The sequence below is a fragment of the Crinia signifera genome, chromosome 6 (genome assembly GCF_055691185.1).
Source record: "Crinia signifera chromosome 6, ASM5569118v1, whole genome shotgun sequence".
Classification (NCBI taxonomy): Eukaryota; Metazoa; Chordata; class Amphibia; order Anura; family Myobatrachidae; genus Crinia; species Crinia signifera.
Window position 1 is genome coordinate 275490737 of NC_139222.1, and position 13880 is coordinate 275504616.

Genomic DNA, 13880 nt, shown 5'->3' on the forward strand with positions numbered 1-13880 from the left:
TAGGTTCTCCATTTTATTAATCAATCTCTTGTGTGGGACAGTATCAAATGCTTTAGCGAAATCTAGGAAAATCACATCTACAGCATTTCCATTATCGAGGATTTTGCTAACCTCTTCATAGAACCCTAGTAGATTAGTTTGGCATGAACGATTTTTCACGAACCCATGTTGGTTAGTACTAAGTAGACGGTGATGGTCTAAATATTCCTGGATACCATCCCTTAAAAATCCTTCAAATAGTTTACCCACAATTGATGTTAAACTAACGGGTCTGTAATTAGCGGGATCTTACTTTTTTGAATTTTGGCACTACCTCTGCTATTCTCCAATCTTTTGGTACTATACCTGACGATAGTGACTTGCTAAAGATATAATGTAGGGGGGTAGCTAGTTCATCCCTTAATTCCATTAATACCCTCGGATGAATCCCATCTGGCCCTGGTGATTTATTTGTTTTGAGCCTCAGTATTATTTCCTTCGGCGTGAAATCCACAATGAGATCTGGCTTATTTGTCCCGTTTGTGGTAAATGTTCGTTCCACAGTCTGCTCTCCCTTAGTAAATACTGATGAGAAGAACTCATTTAACAGTTTTGCTTTTCCCTTGTCCTCAGTAACACTTTTTCCACTAGTATTAATTAGTGGGCCTATGTTTTCCTTAATTAAACGTCTACTATTTTTTTTTTTTTTTTTTTTAATTTTCTTTATTGAAAATTTTTCGACATTAACAACAATAGTAGTATTAGGTCATCATAATATAACATTACAATCACACAATGTATAATAGCACATAATGTTCATTACAATATACATCAATAATATCTACATTATGTTCTGAAGATAAGCCCTGTGGCTTGCCAAGATATTCAGGATTTCTTTTGTAATATCAGTCTCAACCACCATCATAATAGTGGAAAAATTTTCCTATCAGACTAAGTTTACAATTAAAGTATCTAATTATCAAGGTACTAAACAATTAGAGGCAACATCGCGGGCCAAGTCAAGACAGGACAAACAAGACAGACAGACCTAATCACGCAGACAAAAGACAAAGACAGGGGGGATTGTTTAGGTAAGGTTCAAGGAGGTTGAGAGGGGTGGAGAGAATAGTAAAGGGGGGGAGGGAGGGAAGGGGGAAGGGGAGGGATACAATGGAGATCAACATCAGTTATAACCTTTTAGTTTAACATTTTTAAATGTATTATAGGATATACAGTAGTCCTAATTATAGTTTCAACTAGAATGCAGAGAATAGCATAATTCACATCTAAGAGAGTACCAGTTCGAGGCATTTCACTTCTAAGCCAACCGCAACTGACATCAAGAGGAGTATGTACGTGAATCAGACAATCGATTGCTTCAAACAGTGTCAAAGACCGATAAAATATGAGATTTTACTGTAGGGTCGAGAGAGTCAATATAAGGTGTCCACTTCCTGAAAAATCTACTTGATCCATACGACAGGTCCAGTTTTGCGTATCTTCTTTCAAAATAGAGAATTTGCAACAGCTTTTGTTTAACTGCTGCTAACTGGGGAGCAGTTTTTGCAGTCCAGTGGATGAGGATACATTTTCTAGCTATCGTTACAACCAGTATTAACATTGGTACATTTTGCTCTGTAACCCCTTCCATTTGCCATTTATCAAGGGATATGCCCATAAGCGCCAACGGTTCTACATGGAAGCGCACATGGAACATATCTGAGAGAAAGTTAGTAACTTTATGCCAGAAGCGGTTTATTTTGTAGCATAAACGTCTACTATTTATGTATTTAAAAAACTTCTTTGGGTTGGTTTTGCTTTCAGTGGCTATGCACTCTTCATATAATATTTTAGCTGCTTTGATTACCCCTTTACAAGTTTTGTTTGATTCTTTGTATTTTGCGAACGCCTCCTCATTCAAGTTATTTTTATAGAATTTAAAGGCTCTGGTTTTATTGTTGATAGCTGACATTACTTTTTTGTCCAACCATGGTGGCTTTTTTTTGTTGAATTTACCTCTAGTTACTTTAGGAATGTATTCAATAGTTAGTGAATCAAGCAGCTTTTTTTAGAGTATCCCACATTTCCTCTGCATTTTTTCCCTCCATAACCGTTTCCCACCCAGTTCCTGTTAGGGCTTCCCTGAATAATTCAAAGTTCGCTTTTCTGAAGTTTAGTATTTTTGCAGATCCTTTTTGATGTAATTTACTGAAGTTGATTTCCAGTGAAACCATATTGTGATCACTGTTCCCTAATTGTTCAATTACTTTTGTGTTTGAAACTAAGTCTGTGTTATTTGTTAATTAGTCTGTGTTATTTGTTATTTGTTAATTGTACAAAATCATGTTTTAAATCTTTTGCTCCAACCCGTCAAGTCTCTCTTCAAGTACCAGAAGGGTTACCTATTCAATACCAAGAGTTCTCTGATGTTTTTTCTAAACAGGTCACTGATAAATTGCCTCCTCATCGTTCATGGGACTGTTCTATCGAATTAGTACCAGGGAAAAAGCCTCCACGAGGTCGTACTTACCCTTTGTCTGTACCTGAAACACAGGCCATGTCAGAATACATTGAGGAAAACTTGGCCAAAGGTTTCATAAGCCCTTAGTCATCTCCTGCAGGGGCATGCTTCTTTTTCATAAAGAAAAAGGATGGAGGACTACGTCCCTGTATCGACTATAGGGGGTTAAACTAAATCACTATCAAAAATCGATATCCACTACCACTCATCACGGAACTTTTCGACAGAATTAAAGGAGCCACCATCTTTACTAAATTGGATCTTCACGGTGCATATAATCTCATCCGCATCCGTGAAGGGGATGAGTGGAAAACCGCATTGTGGAAAAACACAAGAGATGGACATTATGAATATTTTGTCATGCCTTTTGGGTTAACTAATGCTCCAGCAGTTTTCCAGTCTTATATGAACGAACTGTTTCGTGATCTGCTTTACAAACATGTGGTGGTCTATCTCGACGATTTATTAATATTGGCCAACAGTTTACAAAAACATCGAGAGATTGTCAGGGAGGTGCTTTCCCGCCTCAGGAAAATTTTTCACTTCTGTAAATTGGAAAAATGTACTTTTGAAGTGTCTTCCATACCTTTTCTAGGTTACATTGTATCGGGGTCCGGTCTGGAGATGGATCCTGCAAAAGTAGAAGCCATTCAGTCACACTCTCCGAGGTATCCAAAGATTCCTTGGTTTCGCAAATTACTACAGGAAATTCATTAAAGACTTTTCCACCATCGTTGCCCCAATAACTGCCCTCACTCGCAAAAATGCCAAACCTTCCAAATGGGATACTGAAGCTGCTGACGCCTTTTTATTGCTCAAGAAGAAATTAATCTCTGCACCAGTGTTGACTCAACCAGATGTCTCTTTGCCTTTTACTCTCGAGGCTGATGCCTCTGCCATTGGCATAGGTGCAGTTCTGTCCCAGGTGAGAGCTGATGGACAGTTGCACCCATGTGGCTTTTTCTCCAAAAAAATTTCCCCGGCTGAACAGAATTATGCCATAGGGGAACAAGAATTATTAGCGATTAAAATGGCCTTGGAGGAGTGGCGGTATCTTTTAGAAGGGGCAGTTCATGTTATTAATATCATTACTGATCATAAGAATTTGCTGTATTTGAAAAATGCTCAATGTCTTAATCCCCGTCAAGCCAGATGGGCATTGTTCTTTTCAAGATTTAATTTTAAATTGTCTTTCTCTCCTGGAGCAAAAAATCGAAAGGCGGATGCCTTGTCTAGATCGTGGGAGACTGAGGAGGAAGCGAGATCCTATAAAGGAAGTCCAATTGTCGATCCACTTGCATTTGCCATAACAATGGTGCAAGTTCCAGTACCACCAGGTAAAACTTTTGTCAAGTCTAACTCAAGACAACAGATTCTTCGTTGGGCCCATGATTAAGTTTTCTGGCCATCCAGGGGTTCAGAAAACCTATGAATTCCTGTCACGTCAGTATTGGTGGCCGGGTCTGAAAAAAGATATTCAAGACTATGTTGCTTCCTGTCCTCACTGTGCCCAACACAAATCCTCCAATCTTGCTCCAGTAGGTCCATTAAGATCATTATCTATTCCCAAAAGACCCTGGTCTCATCTATCGATGGACATTATCACTGATCTTCCACCATCAGAGGGTTATACCACCATTTGGGTCGTCATAGACAGATTCTCCAAGATGGCTCATTTCATACCTCTACGAGGTCTACCTTCAGCTCCCAAACTAGCTGAATTATACATTAAAGAAATTTTTAGGATACATGGGTTACCTGAGGAAATTGTGTCCGATTGGGGCGTACAATTTGTGGCAAAATTTTGGCGAGCTCTGTGTAAAGTTCTCAAAATCCAGCTTAATTTCAGTACAGCATACCACCCGCAGTCTAATGGTCAGACGGAGAGGGTCGATCAAGACGTAGAGGCTTTCCTTTGTTTACATGTCTCCTCCTCTCAAGATGACTGGGTGGAGGTATTGCCGTGGGCCGAATTTGGGCATAATAACCAATACCATTCGTCTTCTTCTTCTACTCCTTTCTTTGTTAATTGTGGCTTCCATCCTAGGGTTCCTGATTTCCAGCAAGTACCTGTGACATCTGTACCAGCAGTAACTTTGTCTCTCCAGCAGCTTCGACAGCATTGGAGAAAAGTCAGGAAATCTCTAACAAAAGCCTCACAAAGGTATAAAAGGTTTGCAGATCGAAAAAGAAGAGCTGCTCCTACTTGGAGAGTAGGCGACAAGGTATGGCTTTCCACCCGAAATCTTCGTCTACGTGTTCCATCGATGAAGTTTGCACCTCGTTTCATTGGGCCATTCCCGATAATACATATTATTTAAAGTATTTGTACTTTCACCCGCCTATGTTCTAGCATATCTCTCCAACCGCGCTGCTGCTGCGGTCGCGTTACCCGTTTTCTCCATTATCATCTGCGTTTTATTGGTTCACAGTTCGCAACATGGGTAAATTTTATAGTGTGTCCTTTTTATACCGACCCCTTTTTTTTTAATCTGGGAGTGCAGCGGGTATGCTTTAATTAATTGCACAGTTGGCAAGGTGGCTTGACTAACGTACCGGACCCAAGGCCCTTGAATTTCTCCAATCAAGCAAAGTTTGCTATAGTGTCTCCCTCCCTACTTGGCAGGGGATTGCACTTTACTTTGCAAGTATAAACATAATTAATCCACAAATTTTAACCCCTTGCTTCTCCCAAAACACTTTCTTGAATGAAATGCAAAAAGGTCCCGGAATACTATAGACCCACTTGCGACTGTACCAGATATTATAATTCACACTCTCGCTTTAGCAATATATGTCTGTGGCTGGACATGCATGTTTTTATTTTTTTCTCTGGTCTGCCCCTTCAGCCCAGTGCCTGGCAGTCTCCAGAAAGCCCCTGCTGCAGTTCTCCACCAGGCTCTCCTCTCCAGCTGCTCCGCTTTCACCTGCCCCCAGTCACCTTCTCTCCCACTCCTGCTTGCTCTTCTCGGTATATAGCACTTTAAGGTAATGAGTGGGAGCCAAAGTGAAAGGGATAGCGCTCCCCCACCGGTCATACCAGCCGCCAGCTGCCCCGCTTCACTCCGGTGCTGCAGGCGCCTTTTTCGCGCTGTCTCATCTCTGCACGCTGCGTCCTGCGGCTGGGGGGTTCGCATCACGCCAAGCGCCTAGCTGGATACTGCACCACTTCCGGCATCGTCACGATCCCTGCTCCACTGCTCCTACTCGTACGGCCGTCCGGCCGCCGGTAAGCTCTGCTTTTTTTTTTCTCCCTTTCAGGTGGGTGCAAACTGTAGTATTAGCCCGGGTCCTCGCACAGCCTCGCTAGCCAGCCAGGGCGTCCAATTTTAGGTCGGATGGATGTCCAGGGAGCTCCGTCTTCACACTCCTCTACTCCTGCTCTGCCGTGGCCACGCCTTGTGTAAACATATTTATAGTGCCTTCCACTGGTACGGATTTTCAATAACAAGTCTTTATCAATGGGCTCTCCATCTGGACATTGTGAGTAAGTTATCGTCTGGTTAAACCATGTTACTTCCCAAGTTCCAATTGGTCTGGAACTGGAGAAATTCAAACACACCAGGGATCTATCCACCTAGTATGGGTGTAACCTAAGGCTAGGGGACCTGGTTTACAGGTATTTCTTATCCAGTGGCCTCCCTTTATTCAAAGCGCTTATCTCTGATAGCTTTAATGGATATGCGACTATGCCTACATTACTCCTTTTGTGTAGTATTTGGGAACACACCCAGCATTCTGTTTGGTTTAAGACCTTGATGCACTCCATCTTCATCTCTGGTTGGCAATATATACAAACACAGTATTCCCCAGATGACAACTCATCACATCGCCCTTGAACTACATATTCCTCATACCTCTTACCATCTCCAGCACTGGGTAAAGAATCAGGCTTACTTAGAGATTCTATCTCACCCTGATCTGGGTCATCTAATACACTTCCAGAGCTCTGCTCTATTCGCTCTAGGGTTTAGCAGCCACAGAATGTCCTTGGGTAAAATGAGAAAAAGAAACTAGGTTGAACTAGATGGACGTAAGTCTTTTTTCAGCCTTACCTACTATGTAACTATGTAAAACAAGAGAACAAAAATAGAACCAAGAACCTGTTGATAGTAGTTCTTCCATCCTTTTTACCAGGGGTCTTTGTTACGCTGTCTTTCTGTAGCTTGTACAAGTTGCCTGACCTTGGCTGCTTTTCAGTCCTCTGGGAACAATGCCTCTAGCGATATTTCTTCTCTTTCGCTCTTAACACAAGGAACGTCCGAGTTTCTGGCCTTTTTGTAGTGGGACAAATGTACCCAAGTCTCTCTCTCTACGACTTTAATTGATATAGTGCTGGTCAACAAGACTTGGTATGGTCCTTCCCAACGGTCTATCAAACAACCTGAGCGTAAAAAATTTCGTAACATAACAAAATCTCCTGGTTCAAGGTTATGACAGTTATCAACAGGCATGTCAGGTGTCAACAAGTTCAATTCCTTTTGCTGCTTCCTCAGCTGTCTGTTCACCTTTAGTATGTATTGCACAGCAGTCAGTTCATTGTTACATTTTAGATCATCCTGTGGGTCTATCATGTGTGGCTGCTGGACAAACAATATTTCGAAGGGGGACAAGTTCAGTGGAGTTCTGGGAGTGGTCCTAATACTATACAGCACAATGGGCAGTGCCTCTGGGCATAGTAACCCTGTTTCAGCCATAATTTTACCCAGTTTGTTTTTAATAGTACCATTCATTCTCTCAACTATGGCGCTCACTTGGGGTCGATATGGAGTATGAAGTTAACTATTTATTCCCAGAAGTTTACACATGATTATGAAGACTTCTCCTGTGAAGTGAGTGCCTCTGTCACTCTCGATAACCTTTGGGATACCATATCTGCAGACAAACTCTTGACATATTTTCTTAGCCGTGAAAGTAGCAGTGTTGGAGGCAGCAGGGAAAGCCTCCATCCAATTGGAAAATATATCAACACATACTAACACATACTTTACATTTCTACAGGATGGTAACTGTATGAAGTCGATTTGTACTACCTGGAAAGGGCCTTCTGTAGGAGGGATGTGGGATGGCTCTGTTGGGATGGCTTTCCCAATGTTCTTCCTCAAACAGGTGAGGCATGACATTGCCACTCTACCTGCTTGAGAAGCAAACCCTGGTGCACACCAGTAGGCCTTCACCAATTTGCACATACCTTCCTTTCCGAGATGTGTCAGCCCATGAGCCGCCTCGGCTAGACTAGGAAGGTATGCCCTGGGGGCCACTGGTTTTCCATGTCCATCTTTCCAGAGTCCAGTGGACTCTTGACCACATCCCTTCGACTTCCATACTGCCCTCTCCTGTGGGGAACACAAATTATGCATGTCTATCAGTTTTGATGTGGATACCATGTTAAGTGTGCAAAGATTCATAGGGGAAGAAGAGATATTTAAAGGGCATGCGGCCCTTTTCGCTGCCTCATCAGCGCGGCTGTTACCAAGGGACACCAGATCCTTCTCTGATGTATGAGCTTTGCACTTGATAACAGCCACTCTGTCTGGTAGCTGGATAGCCCCCAGGAGTCTTCTGACATGACACATGCGCCACTGGTGTGCCAGCTGCCTTTATGAAATTTCTGAGGCGCCATATGGCCCTGAAATCATGCACCACTCCAATAGCATATCTGGAGTCGGTATATATGATAACTGATTTCCATTTTGCCAGTTCACATGCTCTGGTCAGTGCCACCAGTTCCACTACTTGTGCAGAGTGAGGTGGTCCAAGATTCCACAATACCTCCATTTACTACTGTGTAGCCTGTGCACAGCTCTCCCATCTCCATTTGTCTATGACAGCTGCCTTCGGTGAATAAGGTTATGTCTACCTCACTTAATGGGCTGTCGCTTATGTCAGGACGTGCTGTAAAGGTCTGATTCAGGTAGGTCATGCAATCATGTTTGTCCTCACTTTCGCCAAACTCTGCCTTACCATTTTCAGCAACATTCCCATCAACCCCCACCCTTTGTGCCTTGGAGGGCACATGAGGTAGGAATGTGGCTGGGTTTAATGTATTGCATCGCTTTATGGTAATATTTACTGGGGCCATCAGTGCCAGTTCCCACTTTGTGAACCGCACTGAGGACACATGTCGAGTTTGAGCAGAGTGTAGGAGAGCAGAAACAGCATGGGGAGCATAAACAGTTAAATCGTGTCCTAACACCACATCCTCACTCTTGTTTACTAGTTGTGCTATTGCAGCTACGCTTCGTAAACAAGTTGGGAGTGAGCGTGCTACTGTGTCCAATTGGCCACTGTAGTATGCTACTGGTCGGTTGGCATCACCATGTTTTTGGGTAAGTACTCCTGCCGCAGACCCAGCTGATTCCGTACTGTAAACTTCGAAGGGTTTTCCATAATCTGGCATTCCTAGTGCTGGAGCTTTTGTTAGGCTCGCCTTTAGTTCCTCAAAGGCCAGCTCGGATTCCTCAGTATGAGAGACCCGATCTGGCTTAGTGGAGGAAACCATTTCTTGTAGTGGTAATGTCAGAATAGAGAATCCTGGGATCCAATTGCGACAATATCCACACATGCCTAGGAACGTACGGATCTGATGCTGGGTCTGCGGCAGTACCATGTTTTGAATTGCTTGGATTCGCTCGTCAGTGAGGTGTCTCAACCCTTGGGTGAGACAGTGGCCCAAATATTTAACCCTGGTCTGGCATAACTGTAATTTATCCTTCGATACTTTATGTCCTGGTTCTGAGAGATGCATCAGTAGCTGTCGAGTGTCATCCACTGATGACTCCAGTGACTCAGAACACAATAGGTCATCAACATATTGTATCAGTATCAAACCACTCAAGGGATGGAAGGATTGTAAACAATCATGCAAGGCCTGGGAGAAGATGCTAGGGCTGTCTATAAATCCCTGCGGGAGTCGGGTCCAGGTGTACTGTACTCCTCTGTAGGTGAAGGCAAAGAGGTATTGGCTGTCAGGGTGCAAAGGGACAGAAAAGAAAGTAGAACAAAGGTCAATAACAGTGAAATGCATACAGTGAGGTGGGATTTGCATCAGGATGACAGCTGGGTTTGGCACTACGGGGAATTGGCTCTCAACTACTTTGTTTACCCCTCTTAGATCCTGCACTAATCTGTAGCCCCTCCCTCCACTCTTTTTTACAGGGAAGATGGGACAATTGGCCGTGCTAGAGGTTCGAACTAGGATTTCCTGTTGGAGTAATCGTTGTATCACTGGGTACACCCCTAGTTCGACTTCTGGTTTTAAAGGGTATTGTGGTATTTTGGGGGCTATCCTGCCTTCTTTTAAACTGATTTCTACTGTAGCTACGTTTGCCATTAACCCAGCATCCTGTCCATCTTTAGTCCAAAGGGAAATCTGTATTTGAGCTGTAATTTCAGCTACCTTAGATGGATTAGCATCTATAACAGTTGAATGCAACATTAACCTCTGAGGAGTGTCCAGCAAATCTTGCACTTCTTGTGCAATGTTTTTAGGAGTGTCCAGAAATATATCATCAGGGGTGCAGTAGATGACACATCCCATTTTACATAGTAGATCTCTACCCAGAAGGTTGGTCGGGGCTGCCGCAGCCAACAGGAAAGAATGTTTGGTATGCAGAGGCCCGATTGTAACCAAGGCTGGTCTCGTCAATGGGTAATGTTGCACTTTTCCTATTACCCCAATTGCAGCTACCATTTTATTGGTGTAACCCACATTGAGAGCAGTGTTACGAACAGACCTGGCCACCCCTTTATCAACCAAAAAGGTTTGTCTTACACCAGCTACATTTACTTTTACCTGAGGTTCTTCTCTAAGGTGTTGTGTCAATCCAAATGGCTGTAGGATGCAGGTATGACCTGTTTCCTATTGTTGCATTTGTGTCGCCCTAAGGACAGTGTTGGCTAAAAGGAGGGGTGGAGGCATGTGTCGCGATCTATCTGTCTGTTCCCATTGTGTTTGAGGTGGATACCTATGGGTTTCCCCTCTGTGGGGTTCCCACTCCCTTTTATGTGTGGCATTTCTCCTTTGTCTTTCTGACATGCAATTTGTAGATATGTGTCCCTCTTTGTTACACTTGTAACATACTACCTGTTTCTTTGTGGCATCTCTAGGTGCTGTGTGCTGTGTGCATTTGATTGGGGCATTACTGAGTGCCAGGATACTAACTGTCATCAGTTTCTCAGTCTGCATCTCTTTGTGTTTCTTAATATTTCTGTCATGTTCAACGGCAGATTCTCTCAATGCTTCTACGGTCATTCCCCTCCAGTTTGGGAAGGAAATTTGTACTCTACTCTTCAAACTTTCCCTCAATCCCTCTATCAGCACAGAGACAATCATTTCCCTAAGGTTTGTGTTGTCCTTGGGGTCAGGGATACCAGTATGTTTTGACACCGCTTGTAAGCCACGGTTAAAGTACTCAGCAGCAGACTCACCATCTTTTTGTTTTATGGTGAATATCTTGCTGTATTCAATTGTAACAGGAAAATATACTCCCAATTGTACATTTATTAGGCGTATATTTTCCTGGTTGACCTTATCACTCCACGGCTCATCACCATTCACACCACTATCCTCAATGAATTTTAGGATATCTATGTGTGGGGGAAGACAATCTCTCAGCAAAATCCACCAAGTTTAAAGGTAGGTTCATCTGAGTTTCCCAGATCCCTCATAAATTTCTGCCAGAGTATCAGATCCTTCCTGGGATCTGGGAAATCTGAGATGATTGATCGCAGTTCTAACCGTGTCCAGGGGTTTAACATATTTATGTTCCTTGTGGGTATCACTCCGTCTCTATCCACCTTTCCATAAGGAACTTCCAGCGTATGCAGAGGGTAGGTTTGTACCACATCTGTGCCGCTAGAAGATGACTTGGGGGCAATTGTCTCTGTGCTGTGTTGAGCATTCTCACCTGTTTCCTTGGTTGCGTTGTTGGGATCAGCAGTCTCCTCTGCTAGAGCAGCAGCCGCAGCAGCAGCGGCAGCAGCCTTTGCTGGCTCAGCTTTTCCCTCATTCATATTGGTTGCATAAGAGACGGCTGATGTCAACAACACCTCATTCTGCTCTGCAGTTTCCTTATAAGGGGATAAAACAGGGTACAGGTTAGTTACATGTGCGTTTTTGTTTGTTTCTCTTTTAACGGTAGCTGCCCCCTCTGGCACATACTGTATGGAGGAGGGGGTGCAGTTGCATTACTGGGGCTGATTGCATTTACATCTGCTAAACACCCACTTCCAAGTTGAGCTTGTCCTTCCCTTTGCCACAAGTTTAAAACCTCATTCTGCTTCACCCTCATTTTTAGCGATGAGAGCAAACATATTTTATCTCTAACAGTGGATAGGACTTCTGGATCAAAACTGCCAACACCGGGAAATTCTATTTTACTGCCCTTTGTCATTTTAACCCATTTCTGGATATGAGATACTGCAAATTCTCCATATTTCATTTTCATTATGAACGCAGCCGACCCCTTCGGTCGGCTTACTTCTTCCCTACGTAGCACAACCTCCTTGTGTGAGCAACTGTTTCCCATTTTTCCAATACCTCTCTAGGTAACCTTTGGTTTATGAGAATCAGTAGCTCACAGCTAGAAAACACTGGTGGGTGGTTTGTCCATGAGAAGCACCCAAGACACTCCTTCTCTACAGGGTGAAACTTTTCCGCAATTAAGCGTGAAGCACAATCTGCGAGGATCCTGTTTTACTCAATCACGTATTGTGTCTGACCCCTGCCTGTACGTCGGCGTTCGTTAGTCACATTCCACAAACGTGCGGCCAACTTCGCAGAACACAAGAAAACTTATTTTTTCTGTATTCTTCAAAATCGGTATTTTGAATGAGGAGCTAGGCAGATCTCTTGGTTCTGCTTTCGCTCCTTTTACCCTTTTGATAGATTCAAATAGGCGTACCTATGAAAGGGGCAGTTAAAAAAATAAATGGTATGTCACCACACAACCATGTATGTTTCTCTTTAACACACTATTTCTATAGCGCTATGGGTCACAACGTTATGCGCCCGTTAACCCCGTGTACTCACACGCTGGGTCCACGACCAGTGTTATCTTAACACTCTTGGTCCTATTTATTTCTGGGCTATTTCTAAATAATATTAAAAATATATATATTTCTGTACAGAAAAACCTTCCCGGGTTTGCAGTTTCTCACCAGATGCTTATGTGAGTATAAACCCCCTTAAACAACTATAGGAATTTATTAAAATACTGTTTGAATTGCTTGCTTTGGAAACGAACCGAAACTACTAAACTTTCTTGTATTAATTACCATTCTATCGCTTAGTAGGTTAATATGTTAACATACTGCTTAATAGTGCTTGTAATTCATACCAGCCACCGCTGGGCTACTATGTGTGCTGTGTGTGCAGTGCCCGTGAACAGCCACATATGAACGTGTCTTTGTTACTTAATCCTGTTCACAAGACTCCGTTCTACAGTGTATTTACAAGCTTGTGACCATATTTCGCAGAAGCGGTAATATTGCGAATGCGAAATTAATCATGTACTTGTTACGTAAATTACGTACAAAGGCCCAAATGCCCGACGTAAGCACGTGTGTGCATTCCTTACGTAATACAGTGCAGATGCTTCACGTTACTGTATAAGCCTAAAACCTGAAAGACAAGGGGGGAGAAAAAGAAACTCGGGTGGGGTGCACTCTAAGTCTCCTATTTAAGTTATTCTGATGGAATTAGTATTTTTATATTTTTTTGATTTTTTTCTGCCTGTGCATAAATTAATTTATATGTAAGATAATATGCAAAATTGTGACAGAATAATAATAAAAATATTTAAACTAACAAATTGCTGTGTGCTTTTGTTATCAATATTCCTGTGGATATATATTCAAGAAAATACGTACTGTATCATTAATACCCCACCTGTCTGTCAAATTTCTTGAAAAAAAATGACCATCATATACCCCATCAATCATACACCATTGATGTTGTGGGTGTCACTTATATAAGTGATAAGGGTCTAATCATTGGTCAAAAAGAAACTTACATAAACAGACAAAGTATATACACCAATCTATATTTACATTTGTACAATATCTGCCTCTATCAAATTCTCCTTATGTTAAGAGACTGCACTTCATGCCCTATTTTGCTGCTTGTAATTACACATATAGGGTGGTAAAATTGTATCAATCTTTCCAGCAGTAATTCACTATGAGCAGGATGTTCCTTCAATTAGCAACAATCTGCAACTCTCTTTCTCAATTTGGCAGGTGGCCTGTTAATCTTTGCTTATTAACCACAATATATACACACACACTCGGTTTAATAAGATGGTAATTCACCACATACCTGACTACATTGGTAGTCACCGATAATATTCACAAATGTGCAACTATGTATATGGAAAAC